This window comes from Felis catus, chromosome B2, assembly GCF_018350175.1.
Source record: "Felis catus isolate Fca126 chromosome B2, F.catus_Fca126_mat1.0, whole genome shotgun sequence".
Lineage (NCBI taxonomy): Eukaryota > Metazoa > Chordata > Mammalia > Carnivora > Felidae > Felis > Felis catus.
In genome coordinates, this window is record NC_058372.1 from 70,255,124 (window position 1) to 70,272,982 (window position 17,859).

Genomic DNA, 17,859 nt, shown 5'->3' on the forward strand with positions numbered 1-17,859 from the left:
GATTTTAGCATATATATCCAAAAAAGAAAGAAACCTATAATCAATATACACAAACAATAGAGTTGACTGGACTTAGGAATCAAGGATTCTCTCAATGGGAAAATTAGATTTCAGAGACAGAAAACTCCCTGACAAAATACAGAGTGTAAGTCAGCAAAGCTCAAAGCAGAAAGACAGACTTATTCTGAGTTAGTAATAGGAAGCTTCTTGTATTTCTCCCATTTATAGCATAATTATTCCTAGAAAAGCTAGTAGAAATAACATGATCTTTTTCTCATTTTTTTAATTTGAAACTATTTTTAAAATCTTTATCTTTAAAAAGTATAGTTATGTTTACTTCAATTCCAAAACTTTCAGTATGTTCCTTACCACATATGTGTAACACAAGAGTTGATATTGAGCCTATTCAACAGAACAACTGTTAAACTTGAATTTTATGAGAGACAGGAAGGACCAGGAAAATTGTTCATTTACCATATGGAACACTCTTCAATGAAAACACTCAAAGAACAGACTATAGTAACAAGAAGTTCCAAAGTGCCTAGCCTTAGGTATAGACAGACCTAGATTTCAATATCATTCTGCCACTTTGAATATTTTTCTCTATGTAGAAATCTCCTATAAATATTTGGCTAATGACAGGAAACCATTTGCTATGGCACATATGATGAAAACATACTTCCTGCCCCTTCTCCATATAGTACATTGAGAACTCTCTCCTCCTCTCCTTTACCTCCTTCTTCTCTTCCCCTTCTCCTTCTCCAGGTCACCTTTTTTTTCCCTTTTGCTCTCCTAGACCCTTTAACTCTTCTGTAACCAAGATCCTACTTGAAATCCCAAGGGAAGTTTTGTTTTCAAAATTGTTCTCACAAGCTTTGACATGAATTCTAATCATAATTGGGCCAATATTAAATCACACATTTTTTTAAAATTACAAATAAAGAGAAATTCCTTTGTTCCCTTGATTCATGTATTTAATCAACATATATTTACTGAGAAATTGTGAGAGTTGGATTGCTGATAGGTCTTATATAAGTTCATAAGGATAAAAAGACTTGAACTAAAGAAGAGTAAGAAACAGAATTGAGCAAATGGTAAAAAACTTAAATTTCCCAAGTCACAGGTCTTTCATCAATAATATGAGGATAAATATAAAAACTCATAGGACTACTATGAGGATTTAGTTTATTAAAATGCATCATTCTAGAAAATTCTCATTTGTCCTTCTCTTCTCTCATGCTTCCCTACACGCTGTTTCATCTGTCTCTGATGCCAGTCCTTTCTTTATTATACTTTTTTCCTACATACAAAATTTTTGTTCATTTTTTAAAGCTCAGCTGAGGAATTATCGATTCAAGTAAGGTTTTGCCAACTTCTCTAGGCAGGTTTAGTGTTCTATGGGTTTAACATTCTTCTAATCTACCACTCTTATAGGACTTAGTTGCACTTTCAATATCTATCACATTCCTATCTCAAGAACTGTACCTTCTTTATCTCTCTATTTCATACCATGTCTTTCATATTGCCTGGTAGGTTACCAATAAATGTTACCCGAATAAATGAATAAACAGAGCTTTGGTACTACCCATCTAGTTTTTGGATGAAATATTAGACCTAATAAAAATTCAATGAGTTTCAGATCCTGGAAGAATTGAGAAATAGTATAAAAAGGACAATTGTGGTAATAGTGAAAATGTAGATTTCAGAGATTATTATCAGAATGAGTTTGGCTTTTTTCCAAAGATTTCCCAAGCGGTATTAAATGATATCTTCTTTAGAATAAGAAATTACTTCAAAGAAACTTTCTATGAATGCTTACTTGGAAGAGATTCTTAGTATTGTAGTTTCATATTTTTCATCCATGGATAGCACGGAATGAGACTCAAAGGAATGACAAGCAAAATACAAATATTGAGTGCTAAAAGCAATTAACCTAAGCACACTCTGATTCTAAGTTTACTATTATTACTTATTCAAAAATCATTTAAGTTTTAAGAAAAACTAAAGAGACATTTTGCTGTGGAAGGCAGTTTTTAACCTCTGTATTCTTTTTAGCTTCTTTTGTTTTAATGTTTATTTTTGAGAGGGAGAGAGAGCACATGCACAAGTGGGGGAGGGGCAGAGAGAGAAGGAGGACAGAATCCAAAGCAGGCTCCAGGCTCTAAGCTGTCAGCACAGAGCACCATGCAGGGCTCGAACTCATGAACTGTGAGATCATGACCTGAGCTGAAGGTGGACACTTTGACTGAGCCATCCAGGTGCACCAAATTCTTTTCAGCTTCTAAAGAGCAGATGGAAATTGGGTACCTTAAAACATGTATTTTCTAGGTGACCACTATATCGCTGTTTTTGGCTCTGAAGTTTCCTTCATCTATGATTCTGCTAACATTTTGGACATTTTGTTTATATCATGTTTTCCAAATCAATAATGTTGTACATATATGTTTAAGCACCATTTTGTTCTCAAATTCAAATACTCACAGGCAATGAAAAAACTAGACATTTTGGGTAATTAAGCATATACTTGGCTTGTCAGGGAAGGCTGGGAATTGAGAATTACCTGAAGAGAAACTAAAGCTTTAGTTTGTATTTTGTTCTAAGAACAGCATATGAATTTTAAAAGGGAGCTCTCTCAAATCAGACTAACATGAGTACTATGAAAATGCAATCTAGGGATACAAAGCTTGAACTCTAGAGTCTAACAGACATGGATTAATATCCTATATCAACCTCCCTTATTCACTATGTATCCTGTGAAATGTCCTTAACTTTTGCATCTGTAAGCTGGCAGCAAGAATACCCACCTAGTAAGGCTAGCATAGGGATCTAGTATATGTAAAACATTAGCGCAGGGCTTGAACATGGTATCAGAGAATAATACTGTTGTTGCTGTTGTTATTACTGATTACAGAGAGCCTCATTACCAGTCACATACCAGGTTCTGACTGGTAAAATGGTTTTAAACCTGAGTCTACATTCGGCAGACTCTGGAATCCAGACGTTGTCTATTAGGAAGTATTCAGCAACAAAAATGAAACTTCTGACTCAATTCAGATAAAATAAAATAAATAAAATAAATATTTTGCTGCATCATAATTAAGTTCAGAGGTAGAACTGTTTTGGACTTGATTAATTAAGATGCTCAATTTTATCATCAAGAACTCAGGTTCTTATTGAGATAATCATTTTTTTCTCTCATTCTATTAATGTGATATATTCACATTGATTGATCTGTGTATGTTGCTCAATCCTTGCATCCCACTTGGCATAAATCCCACTTGATCATGGTGAATGATCTTTCTTTTTTTTTTTTTTAATTTTATTTTTATTTTATTTTTTTTTATTTTTATTTTTTATATATGAAATTTATTGACAAATTGGTTTCCATACAACACCCAGTGCTCATCCCAAAAGGTGCCCTCCTCAATACCCATCACCCACCCTCTCCTCCCTCCCACCCCCCATCAACCCTCAGTTTGTTCTCAGTTTTTAAGAGTCTCTTATGCTTTGGCTCTCTCCCACTCTAACCTCTTTTTTTTTTTCCTTCCCCTCCCCCATGGGTTCCTGTTAAGTTTCTCAGGATCCACATAAGAGTGAAACCATATGGTATCTGTCTTTCTCTGTATGGCTTATTTCACTTAGCATCACACTCTCCAGTTCCATCCACGTTGCTACAAAAGGCCATATTTCATTTTTTCTCATTGCCACGTAATATTCCATTGTGTATATAAACCACAATTTCTTTATCCATTCATCAGTTGATGGACATTTAGGCTCTTTCCATAATTTGGCTATTGTTGAGAGTGCTGCTATGAACATTGGGGTACAGGTGGCCCTATGCATCAGTACTCCTGTATCCCTTGGATAAATCCCTAGCAGTGCTATTGCTGGGTCATAGGGTAGGTCTATTTTTAATTTTCTGAGGAACCTCCACACTGCTTTCCAGAGCGGCTGTACCAATTTGCATTCCCACCAACAGTGCAAGAGGGTTCCCGTTTCTCCACATCCTCTCCAGCATCTAGAGTCTCCTGATTTGTTCATTTTGGCCACTCTGAATGGCGTGAGATGATACCTGAGTGTGGTTTTGATTTGTATTTCCCCGATAAGGAGCGACGCTGAACATCTTTTCATGTGCCTGTTGGCCATCCGGATGTCTTCTTTAGAGAAGTGTCTATTCATGTTTTCTGCCCATTTCTTCACTGGGTTATTTGTTTTTCGGGTGTGGACTTTGGTGAGCTCTTTATAGATTTTGGATACTAGCCCTTTGTCCGATATGTCATTTGCGAATATCTTTTCCCATTCCGTTGCTTGCCTTTTAGTTTTGTTCGTTGTTTCCTTTGCTGTGCAGAAGCTTTTTATCTTCATAAGGTCCCAGTAATTCACTTTTGCTTTTAATTCCCTTGCCTTTGGGGATGTGTCGAGTAAGAGATTGCTACGGCTGAGGTCAGAGAGGTCTTTTCCTGCTTTCTCCTCTAAGGTTTTGATGGTTTCCTGTCTCACATTTAGGTCCTTTATCCATTTGGAGTTTATTTTTGTGAATGGTGTGAGAAAGTGGTCTAGTTTCAACCTTCTGCATGTTGCTGTCCAGTTCTCCCAGCACCATTTGTTAAAGAGGCTGTCTTTTTTCCATTGGATGTTCTTTCCTGCTTTGTCAAAGATGAGTTGGCCATACGTTTGTGGGTCTAGTTCTGGGGTTTCTATTCTATTCCATTGGTCTATGTGTCTGTTTCTGTGCCAATACCATGCTGTCTTGATGATGACAGCTTTGTAGTAGAGGCTAAAGTCTGGGATTGTGATGCCTCCTGCTTTGGTCTTCTTCTTCAAAATTCCTTTGGCTATTCGGGGCCTTTTGTGGTTCCATATGAATTTTAGGATTGCTTGTTCTAGTTTCAAGAAGAATGCTGGTGCAATTTTGACTGGGATTGCATTGAATGTGTAGATAGCTTTGGGTAGTATTGACATTTTGACAATATTTATTTTTCCAATCCATGAGCAGGGAATGTCTTTCCATTTCTTTAAATCTTCTTCAATTTCCTTCATAAGCTTTCTATAGTTTTCAGCATACAGATCCTTTACATCTTTGGTTAGATTTATTCCTAGGTATTTTATGCTTCTTGGTGCAATTGTCAATGGGATCAGTTTCTTTCTTTGTCTTTCTGTTGCTTCATTGTTAGTGTATAAGAATGCAACTGATTTCTGTACATTGATTTTCTATCCTGCAACTTTGCTGAATTCCTGTATCAGTTCTAGCAGACTTTTGGTGGAGTCTATCGGATTTTCCATGTATAATATCATGTCATCTGCAAAAAGCAAAAGCTTGACTTCATCTTTGCCAATTTTGATGCCTTTGATTTCCTTTTGTTGTCTGATTGCTGATGCTAGAACTTCCAGCACTATGTTAAACAGCAGCGGTGAGAGTGGGCATCCTTGTCGTGTTCCTGATCTCAGGGAAAAAGCTCTCAGTTTTTCCCCATTGAGGATGATGTTAGCTGTGGGCTTTTCATAAATGGCTTTTATGATCTTTAAGTATGTTCCTTCTATCCCGACTTTCTCAAGCGTTTTTATTAAGAAAGGGTGCTGGATTTTGTCAAAGGCCTTTTCTGCATCGATTGACAGGATCATATGGTTCTTCTCTTTTTTTTTTTTTGTTAATGTGATGTATCACGTTGATTGATTTGCGAATGTTGAACCAGCCCTGCATCCCAGGAATGAATCCCACTTGATCATGGTGAATAATTCTTTTTATATGCCGTTGAATTCGATTTGCTAGTATCTTATTGAGAATTTTTGCATCCATATTCATCAGGGATATTGGCCTGTAGTTCTCTTTTTTTACTGGGTCTCTGTCTGGTTTAGGAATCAAAGTAATACTGGCTTCATAGAATGAGTTTGGAAGTTTTCCTTCCCTTTCTATTTCTTGGAATAGCTTGAGAAGGATAGGTATTATCTCTGCTTTAAACGTCTGGTAGAACTCCCCTGGGAAGCCATCTGGTCCTGGACTCTTATTTGTTGGGAGATTTTGGATAACCGATTCAATTTCTTCACTGGTTATGGGTCTGTTCAAGCTTTCTATTTCCTCCTGATTGAGTTTTGGAAGAGTGTGGGTGTTCAGGAATTGGTCCATTTCTTCCAGGTTGTCCAATTTGTTGGCATATAATTTTTCATAGTATTCCCTGATAATTGTTTGTATCTCTGAGGGATTGGTTGTAATAATCCCATTTTCATTCATGATTTTATCTATTTGGGTCATCTCTTTTCTTTTTGAGAAGCCTGGCTAGAGGTTTGTCAATTTTGTTTATTTTTTCAAGAAACCAACTCTTGGTTTCGTTGATCTGCTCTACAGTTTTTTTAGATTCTATATTGTTTATTTCTGCTCTGATCTTTATTATTTCTCTTCTTCTGCTGGGTTTAGGCTGCCTTTGCTGTTCTGCTTCTAGTTCCTTTAGGTGTGCTGTTAGATTTTGTATTTGGGATTTTTCTTGTTTCTTGAGATAGGCCTGGATTGCAATGTATTTTCCTCTCAGGACTGCCTTCGCTGCGTCCCAAAGCGTTTGGATTGTTGTCTTTTCATTTTTGTTTGTTTCCATATATTTTTTAATTTCTTCTCCAATTGCCTGGTTGACCCACTCATTCGTTAGTAGGGTGTTCTTTAACCTCCATGCTTTTGGAGGTTTTCCAGACTTTTTTCTGTGGTTGATTTCAAGCTTCATAGCATTGTGGTCTGAAAGTATGCATGGTATAATTTCAATTCTTGTAAACTTATGAAGGGCTGTTTTGTGACCCAGTATATGATCTATCTTGGAGAATGTTCCCTGTGCACTCGAGAAGAAAGTATATTCTGTTGCTTTGGGATGCAGAGTTCTAAATATATCTGTCAAGTCCATCTGATCCAATGTCTCATTCAGGGCCCTTGTTTCTTTACTGACCGTGTGTCTAGATGATCTATCCATTTCTGTAAGTGGGGTGTTAAAGTCCCCTGCAATTACCACATTCTTATCAATAAGGTTGCTTATGTTTATGAGTAATTGTTTTATATATTTGGGGGCTCCGGTATTCGGCACATAGACATTTATAATTGTTAGCTCTTCCTGATGGATAGACCCTGTAACTATTATATAATGTCCTTCTTCATCTCTTGTTACAGCCTTTAATTTAAAGTCTAGTTTGTCTGATATAAGTATGGCTACTCCAGCTTTCTTTTGGCTTCCAGTCGCATGATAAATAGTTCTCCATCCCCTCACTCTCAATCTAAAGGTGTCCTCAGGTCTAAAATGAGTCTCTTGTAGACAGCAAATAGATGGGTCTTGTTTTTTATCCATTCTGATACCCTATGTCTTTTGGTTGGCGCATTTAATCCATTTACATTCAGTGTTATTATAGAAAGATACGGGTTTAGAGTCATTGTGATGTCTGTATGTTTTATGCTTGTAGTGATGTCTCTGGGACTTTGTCTCACAGGGTGCCCCTTAGGATCTCTTGTAGGGCTGGTTTAGTGATGACAAATTCCTTCAGTTTTTGTTTGTTTGGGAAGACCTTTATCTCTCCTTCTATTCTAAATGACAGACTTGCTGGATAAAGGATTCTCGGCTGCATATTTTTTCTGTCTAGCACCCTGAAAATCTCGTGCCAATTCTTTCTGGCCTGCCAAGTTTCAAAAGAGAGATCAGTCACGAGTCTTATAGGTCTCCCTTTATATGTGAGGGCACGTTTACCCCTTGCTGCTTTCAGAATTTTCTCTTTATCCTTGTATTTTGCCAGTTTCACTATGATATGTCGTGCAGAAGATCGATTCAAGTTACGTCGGAAGGGAGTTCTCTGTGCCTCTTGGATTTCAATACCTTTTTCCTTCCCCAGTTCAGGGAAGTTCTCAGCTATTATTTCTTCAAGTACCCCTTCAGCACCTTTCCCTCTCTCTTCCTCCTCTGGGATACCAATTACGCGTATATTATTTCTTTTTAGTGTATCACTTAGTTCTCTAATTTTCCCCTCATACTCCTGGATTTTTTTATCTCTCTTTTTCTCAGCTTCCTCTTTTTCCATAACTTTATCTTCTAGTTCACCTATTCTCTCCTCTGCCTCTTCAAGCCGAGCTGTGGTGGTTTCCATTTTGTTATGCATTTCGTTTAAAGCGTTTTTCAGCTCCTCGTGACTGTTCCTTAGTCCCTTGATCTCTGTAGCAAGAGATTCTCTGCTGTCCTGTATACTGTTTTCAAGCCCAGCGATTAATTTTATGACTATTATTCTAAATTCACTTTCTGTTGTATTATTTAAATCCTTTTTGATCAGCTCATTAGCTGTTGTTATTTCCTGGAGATTCTTCTGAGGGGAATTCTTCTGCTTGGTCATTTTGGATAGTCCCTGGCGTGGTGAGGACCTGCAGGGCACTTCCTCTGTGCTGTGGTGTATAACTGGAGTTGGTGGGCGGGGCCGCAGTCAGACCTGATGTCTGCCCCCAGCCCACTGCTGGGGCCACAGTCAGACTGGTGTGTGCCTTCTCTTCCCCTCTCCTAGGGGCGGGATTCACTGTGGGGTGGCGTGGCCCGTCTGGGCTACTTGCACACTGCCAGGCTTGTGATGCTGGGGATCTGGCGTATTAGCTGGGGTGGGTAGGCAAGGTTCACAGGGGCAGGAGGGGCAGGCTTAGATCGCTTCTCCTTAGGTGATCCACTTCAGGAGGGGCCCTGTGGCAGCGGGAGGGAGTCTGATCTGCTGCCCGAGGTTTGGCTCCGCAGGAGCACAGAGTTGGGTGTTTGCGCGGATCGAGCAAGTTCCCTGGCAGGAACTGGTTCTCTTTGGGATTTTGGCTGGGGGATGGGCGGGGGAGATGGCGCTGGTGAGTGCCTTTGTTCCCCACCAAACTGAGCTCTGTCATCTGGGGGCTCAGCAGCTCTCCCTCCCTTTGTCCTCCAGCCTTCCCGCTTTCCGAGCAGGGCTGTTAACTTATGACCTCCCAGACGCTAAGTCTCGCTTGTTGTGGGAACACAGTCCGTCAGGCCCCTCTGCTTTTGCCAGCCAGCCTCGGGGGCTCTGCTTGGCCGGCGAGCTGCCCCTCCGCCCCGGCTCCCTCCCGCCAGTCCGTGGAGCGCGCACCGCCTCGCCGCCCTTCCTACCCTCTTCTGTGGGCCTCTCGTCTGCGTTTGGCTCCGGCGACTCCGTTCTGCTAATCCTCTGGCAGTTTTCTGGGTTATTTAGGCAGGTGTAGGTGGAATCTAAGTGATCAGCAGGACGTGCGGTGAGCCCAGCGTCCTCCTAAGCCGCCATCTTGCAAACCTCTCGGTGAATGATCTTTCTAATGTGCTCCTGAATTTGGCTGGTTGGTATTATTATTATTATTATTAATTATTAATTATTTTATTTTATTTTAGAGGCAGAGAGAGCATACATGAATGAAGGGGAGGGGCAAAAGGTGAAAGAGATAATCTTAAGCAGGCTCCATACTTAGCATGGAGCCTGATGCAGGGCTCAATCTCACAACCCTGAGATCATGACCTGAGTTGATATCAAGAGGTGGATACTCAACTGACTGAGCTACCCAGGTGACCCTGGCTGGCCAGTGTTTGCAAATTTTTGTAACTATATTCATCAGGAATATTGGATTATTGTTTTTTTTTTTGTTTTGTTTTTCTGATAATGTCCTTTTCTGACTCTCATATCAGGGTGATGCTGACCTATAAAATGAATTTGAGAGTGTTTCCTTCTCTTTAGTTTTTGATATGGTTTGAGGAGCATTGGCATTAATTCTTCTTTAAATGTTAATAAACTTCACCATGTAGTTCTGGGATTTTCTGCATTATGAGATTTTTTATTACTGATTGAATCTTCTTACTAGTAAGTGACCTATTCAGACTTTCTATCTTTCTGATTTCAGTCTTGATACATTGTATATTTCTAAAAAACATATGCCAAAAATGCATTTGACAAAATCAGTTACATTCATGACTATAACTTAACAAATTATGTATAAAATGGATGTACCTCAACACAAGCCCACAGCTAATATAATACCAAAGATGAAAAATTGAAATCTTTTTCTCTAAGATCAAGAACAAGATAAGGGTGTTCATTCTTACCACTCCTATTCAACATGATATTGGAAGTCCTTGCCAGAGTAATCAGATAAGAAAAAGAAATAAAGGCATCAGAATTGGAAAGAAAGAGGTAAAATTATCTCTATCTGCAGATGACATTATTTTGTATATAGAAAATCTGAAATGTTTCACCAAAAAAAATCCTGTTAGATCTAATCAACAAATTCAGTAAATTTGAAGGATGCAAAATTAACATACAAAAATCAGTAGCATTTCTATGTGCTAACAATGAATTATCCGAAAAAGAATTAAAGAAAACAATCCCATTTACAACAGCATTAAAAATTAATAAACACTTAGGAATAAACTTAAAAAATAGGGTGAAAAATCTCGACTTGGAAAAAATATAAAACATTGATGAAAGAAATTGAAGAAGACACACCAAAAATGGAAAGGTATCTTGTGTTTATGGGTTGAAAGAATTAATACTGTTAAAATGCTAATACTACCAAAAGCTATCCAAAAATTCAATGCAATCCCTATATAGATTCCAATGGCATTTTTAACAGAAGTAAGAAAAAAATCCTAAAATTTATATGGAACTACAAAATACCCTGAATAACCAAGGCAATCCTAAGAAAGAAAAAAGTGGAAAGCATCACACTTTCTGATTTCAGACACAATGGTATATTTATCAGCCATGAAAAAGAATGAAATCTTGCCATTTGAGACAACATGGATGAACCTAGAGGATATTATGATAAGTGAAATAAGTTAGACAGAGAAAGAAAAATACCATATTATTCCACTAACATGTAGAATCTAAAATCAAATGAACCTACAAAACAAAACAGAAACAAGCTCACACATACAGGAAACAACCACTGATTACCAGAGGGGTGGAATGTTATGCTAAGTAAAATAAGTCAAACAGAGAAAGACAAGTACTGGTATGATCTCACTTATATGTGGAAGCTAAGGTGGGGAAAAGCCAGACACCAAGCAAATAAGTGGTGGTAGGCAGCGGAGGAGGGCAATGGAAGAAGGTGGTCAAAAGCTATAAACTTTCAGTTATAAAATAAGTAAGTACTAAGGATGTAATATACAACATGATGACTATAGCTAACACTTTTATGACATAGTAAAGTTGTAAGAGAATAAATCTTAAGAGTTCTCAACACAATTTTTTTCTTTTTTTAAATTTTTTATTGTATCTATATGATGCTAACTAAAATTACTGAAGTAATTATTTCACAATATATGTAACACAGACCATTATGCTATACACTTTAAACTTCTACACTGATATGTGTTCAATTATGCCCCAGTGAGACTGGGAGAAAAGAAACAACTCAGGTTCTTTCCATTGCCCTACTCTACCCTACATGAGATCTATACTATCCTAGGGCTGTCTTTATTTTTTTAGAATGGCTGTCAGAAAAAAATAGAGCAAAATGGACCTTGCTCAAGTAGGAAGCAAGTGACAGAGAGAGATCAATTGATTAATTCCAGGAACCCAAACAATCCTCTCCTTTTGGGTCATTCTCTGTTCTTTTTTTCTCCTTTTCTTTCTTCTTCCATGTATTCTGTCTGTCCATTTTTCTCTCTCTCCCTCCCCTTCTCCCTTATTTCTTTCCTTCCTTCATCTTTTTTTTCTGCTCTATCATTCTTTTTTCAACAACTATTTATGAGTGTCTACCATAGGCCTGTTACTAAGTTACAGGGATACATCAATGCACACAACTGTCAAAAATCTTGCCCTCATATAACTTACATTCTAGTGGAGCCAAGTTGCTGCCACAACTAAACAAACCACTGGCCAGAACAATGAGATTACAATGGTTAGAGGCTAACGAGTTGCAGTGGAATAAATACTGGGGAGTCTACCACATTGGCTCAAAATGTTTTAAAATATATTCTTGGTATCTCATGTAGACATCAAATCTCCAAGCACCTTATAGTGTATTGCATAGAAAAACCATGCCCTTTTCCTAAAGATCTGCCTTATTTTCTGCTTCTCAGACAAAAATAATAGTTGTTCAATGGTGTATCCTACATAGTCATTACCAGACATATTTATTTTATGTGACAATATGTTATTAATAAAATTTAAGCTCATTTGCTTTGTCATTTTAAAATCCCAGACCTTGCATTTATCTTGGTTTATTATGTAAAAATAATTTAATTTTTTAATTATAGACTACATGATATACTATAATGGTAATCTTTAAATGTCCATTTCATTAAAATTTTATATTGCACAGAAGACCTATAAGTCCCTGCTGCTACAGCAAATCATTTCATAACTTTATCTAATAACAATGTCGGGTGGTGATTTTCAATTAAATTGAGTCACTCATAATGCATTAGAGTAACTGGATCTGAGCCAAGTGTTGCTGATTCCACTTATAATGTGATTTCACAATCATGCCAAAGTAATTTTGCCTCTGTTTCCACAAAATCTTGACTCCCATCAGAGGAAAGCAACATTTGAATGAAAATGTAAGTTGTTTTTTGAGGATAGAGTATTTCATTTATTTTGTTCATCTAGAACACTAAAATAATAGTCTGTGCTATGTACTTATGGACCAAACTTGGATTCCAGTAAGGATTCCCTCATGCTATGGTCAACCACACTCATCTTTTGTGTAACTCCTGGTCAAGGCAGAGAGAGCTGGAAGGAATCCAAAGGTGTCACACAGTAACCTAAGAAAAGAAGGTTAATGGTTTTACTTTGAAACATTAGTGAGCTATAAGCTTGTGCCATGTGTAACTCCTTTGTTGCCATATGTTTTCTGTCACTGTCATACAATAACAAAAGTGATGGTAGAAGAGGGCAGAAGGTGGCATGGTTAAGATCATCCTTTTTTAAAAATACCTATTATGTAGTTGGCTCTCAGTATATGTTATTATTTCATTTAACCCTTATAGAAACTTCAGGAGGTTAATACTATGAACCTCATCTTATAAATAAAGAGTCTTAGCTCACAGAAATTAAGATATTTGCCCAAAGTGCTGTATACTTTTTCCCAGCCTAGCATGCAGTTAAGAACATCAGAACCAATGTTCATATTATGATTTATTCCAAGAATCTATATGTTGAAGACAAACAGTATATCTAATAAGAAAAATGAAAGTCTCCTTTGAAAAGCAAATAATTATAATAATAATTTGGCTTTGTGAAACTAAAAGCTAAAAAATAATACAATTAGCAACTGGGGAACCAATATAAAATTTATTCCTTTAATGAGGTAAACAAAATTTTGAGTCCGCTTTTTTAATGTTTTGGAAGTTCTTAAATTTCATTTCATTGATACCCACTAGAAATTAACAAAGCAAAATTGTCCAGAGCAGCAACAATCATTCTTAAAGATATCATGTGGAAAGGGAGAAAATTATTATCTTTAAAATCAGTGCACAGGGAGAGGTGAGATTTGCACAGAATAGTTTCCATGGGACTTTTCAACCTTCACTTTTCCGTAAACTGCAAGATTCCAACATACCTGCATGTTATAGGTGGTGGAATCATCTCACCTAAATACCATCTAACAAAAAAAGTCATATGATTATGTAAAAGTTCTTAAAATAAGTATAACTACAATTGACAAAAGTTAGAAGTCAATCAGAGGAAAGTAGTCTCTATTCCAGGAGCAAGGAAGTAATACAAAAACGAAAGCTCTGTAAATTCAAAGATAACACATGAAGCCAATAATGTGAGAGAGGTTTTAGCCTTTAATTTAATAATAATGAAACTGACCTCTTCAAGAGGCACCTCATCTTAGGGTGCCTGGGTGGCTCAGTTGGTTAAGCATCAGACTTGGCTCAGGTCATGATCTCACAGTTTGTGGGTTTGAGCCCCACATCGGGCTCTGTGCTGACAGCTCAGATCCTGGAGCCTGCTTCAGAGTCTGTGTCTCGCTCGCTCTCTGCCTCTCCCCCACTTGCACACTCTCTCTCTCTCTCAAAAATAAATAAACATTAAAAAAATTTTAAAAAAGAGGCACCTCATCTCAAACTTACCTTGTTGTAACTCTTATAATGCACTATATTCCATAAATAAGTCAGGTTTATTCACAAACCATTTATAGAAGAAGAACTATAAAATTATTTCAAAGAAATGACTCGGAAGGCTCACTGCATCAACTATTGTTGGTACTATCACTCATTTAAAAAATCATACTGATGTATGAGTAGGCAGATCTGCCACTCAATGGGAAAGCTTAAAATAGCAGCTATTTTCTGTTCTCATTGGTTGGACGTCCATTTTAATTGACTAATGTGCATGCCATACATGAGGTTGATAAATGTTTCATATATTATTTCTGTACATCTGTACTATTGTAAACAATGTACATTGTTTGCAGTGACTAAAATAGCAATTTATTGAAATGCATTACTTAAATATAAATCAGACATAAAAATCTGTGATAAGATCAATAATTCAAATTGCTGAGAGATTTCAAAATTGAAAGACCATTTTCATTGTCAACTTTATTTCAGTGTGTGTCAACTAGGTAATACAAATCACCAACTTTACAGAATTTTGGCACTATTGGGTATAAATCATGTATTAGTCTGCTAAGACCACCATTACAAAATATCATGGGCTGGGTGGCATTTAAAAAAAAAACCAAAAAACTTATTCTCACAATTCTGGAGGCTGGAAGTTCAGATTACTTTCTGGCAGGGTTTAGTTTCTGCTGATAACTCTTTTCCTCACTTTCAGATAGCTGCCTTCTTGCAGCAGTACTCACACCGCCTTTCCTCTGAGCACATGGATGTGGAGAGAGACTTCTCTTTTCTTCTTATAAGGCCATCAGTCTTGTCAGATTAGAGCCTCACCTTTATGACCTAATTGAACCTTAATTATCTCCTAAAAGCTCTATCTCCAAAGGCAGACAATTGGGGATTAGGGCTTCAACACATGAATTTGGTTGATATTCAGCCCACGCAGGTCAATAGACTCTGTCCCATCATCCTAACTACTTTGGAATCCAAAAGTTTTGTGGGAACTATTTTATTAACTTGGCTAAATTCAAGTAAAATATTATATGTAATTCATAGCAAAAGTCTATCAAGTAGTTGATCTTGTGTGATAAACTGACTGACATAGGTTAAGATGATTGTGTAGGTTTTGAGTGATTGGGGATTGTGTCTACAGCATCTAGTAAAATGATAGAAACAAATCAAAGTTCACACTCCACTTCTGTGGATTACTATATCAGGTATAATAACCACACTAAAATTTGACACAATAGTGAGCCTTCTAATGTGGATTGATAGAGAATTGTTATGTAGAAACCTAATGTGTTTTAAGTATAAGAGACACAGGGATAGAGTTATAATTTAGCAATAAATCTGTGGGCTTAAAACAGATTCTTGGTTATTTTAACAAACAGGTAAAGATGACACAGTAATTTATAGTAGAAACATCTCATAAAACAAATAAAATGAGTACCACTTTCTAGAAGCGTTGCCAAAAAAAAAAAAAACAGTGGAAAAAACAAACATAAATATAAAACTACTCACATTAGCAACTTAATAATTTCTCATAGGTTCATTGGGCAAGTCACTATCATATTTTCTTTTTTTCTAAATGTTTATTTTTGAGAGACAGAGTGAGAGAGTATGCATGGACAGAGGATGGGCAGATGGAGAGGGGGACAGAGAATCCAAAGCAGGCTCTGTGCTGACAGCAGAGAGCCCAATGTAGGGCTCGAAATCATGAACCATGAAATCATGACCTGAGACAAAGTTGGACACTTAACTGACTGAGCCACTCAGCTGCCCCTACCATATTTTCTAAATACCTTATGAAACATGCTCTTCTGGTAAAGACATTTGTCTTTACTAAACATATTTACTAAACACTGAATTGTATTAATATAGTTATATGTACACAATATTATATTTATTATATTAAATCATATCACATTGTTCTCTTCTTGCTTTTATTATCTACAGACTTGGTGACCATTAAAGGAGGAATAGAAAAAAATTGGGAGTATTGGTTTATTTTATTGTGTGGTTTTATATTTTTGGAGATTACATATGATTTGGAAATCAAGTTGCTTATGATTATGTGCTATTAATATTAACAGAGGTAACCAATGCAAGGCAGGGTAGATATGGGCATTTACACCTACACTTTGATAGAATGTTAATAACACTGTAAATATATGTGCTTTCTGCTTTTGACAAGGATAAGTTGGAAAGACCTGTAACACTTTAGGGGGTACCTGGATTTAATATGAGTATGGAATTGCATTACAGCAGGGCATACTCCTGTACCAGAATGGCTGTTCTTATGAGCAAAAACAGTAAATCCTTACTTTAAAGAGTAAATAAAATGGACAAAATAAATACAATAAAAAATAATTATGTATTTTCATCCTGAGGGCCCAACTTACATTTGGGGTCCAGAGTCACAGTTTCTGTAGAGAGAAAGCTACAGCTAACATTTTTCCACTGACTAGGACATTTCAACTTCAGAAACAAACTATTACAAATGAATCAATAAGGTATATATTATTAAAAGATAGTTTACAGCATAATTTTTATCATAAACAAAACTATAACAAGAAGGTTGATGCACAGAGAAAACAACAAATGATGTTGCAAATTAAATTCTTAAGCATAATTTCATAGACATAAGTGAAGGGAAAGTTTTTTTCTTTACTTTCAAGATTTTATTTAAATTCAAGTTAGTTAACATGTAGTGTAGTTTTAGTTTTGGGGGTAGAATTTAGTGATCCATCACTAGCATATAACATCCAGTGATCATTCATTACAAGTGCCTTCCTTAATTCCCATTATATATTTAACCCATCCTCCCACCCCCCTCCCCTCCAGCAACCCTCAGTTTGTTGTCTATAGTTATTAGTCTCTTATGGTTTGTCTCCTTCTCTGTTTTTATCCCATTTTATTTTTCCTTCCCTTCCCCTACGTTCATCTGTTTTCCTTCTTAAATTCCACATATGTGTGAAATCATATGGTATTTATCTTTCTCTGACTAACTTATTTCACTCAGCATAATACACTCCAGTTCCATCCATGTCATTGCAAATGGCAAGATTTCATTCTTCTTGATGGTTGAGTAATATTCCATTATATATATATATATATATATATATGTATATATATATATATATATATATATATAGACACACACACATACATACACACACACACACACACACACACACACACACACACCACATATTCTTTATCCGTTCATCAGTCAGTGGACATTTAGGCTCTTTATGTATTTTGGCTATTGCAAATAGTGCTGTTATAAACAATGGGATGTGTGTGCCCTTTCAAATCACTATCTTTATATCCTTTGGAAAAATACCTAGTAGTGCAATTGCTGGGTCATAGGGTAGTTCTATTATTAACTGTTTGAAGAATCTCTATACTATTTTTAGAGTGGCTACATCAGTTTGCATTCCCACCAACAGAGTAAGAGGGTTCCTCTTTCTCTGCATCCTCATCAACATCTGTTGTTTCCTGGGTTGTTAATTTTAGCCATTCTGACCTGTGTGATGTGGTATCTCATTGTGATTTTGATTTGCATTTTCCTATGATGAGTGATGTTGAGCATCTTTTAATGTATCTGCTTTCCATCTGGATGTCTTCCTCGGAAAAGTGTCTATTCATGTCTTTTTCCCATTTCTTAACTGATTTTTTTTTATTTTTTGGGTGTTGGGTTTGATAAGTTCTTTCTAGATTTTGGATACCAGCCCTTTACCCAATATGTCATTTGCAAATATCTTCTTCCATTCTGTCGGTTGCCATTTAGTTTTGTTGATTGTTTCCTTTGCTGTGCAGA

General features: G+C 36.7%; 1 long non-coding RNA gene across 1 annotated transcript in view; it reads right to left on the minus strand.

The window, feature by feature from the left end:
* Positions 1–16,870, minus strand: part of LOC111556234 — a 52,988-nt gene extending 36,118 nt beyond the window's left edge. Inside the window, exon 1 of the long non-coding RNA XR_002157225.3 lies at positions 13,786–16,870. This is a non-coding gene — a long non-coding RNA (uncharacterized LOC111556234). The remainder of the gene's footprint in view (positions 1–13,785) is intronic.
* Between the last annotated feature and the right edge of the window lie 989 nt (positions 16,871–17,859).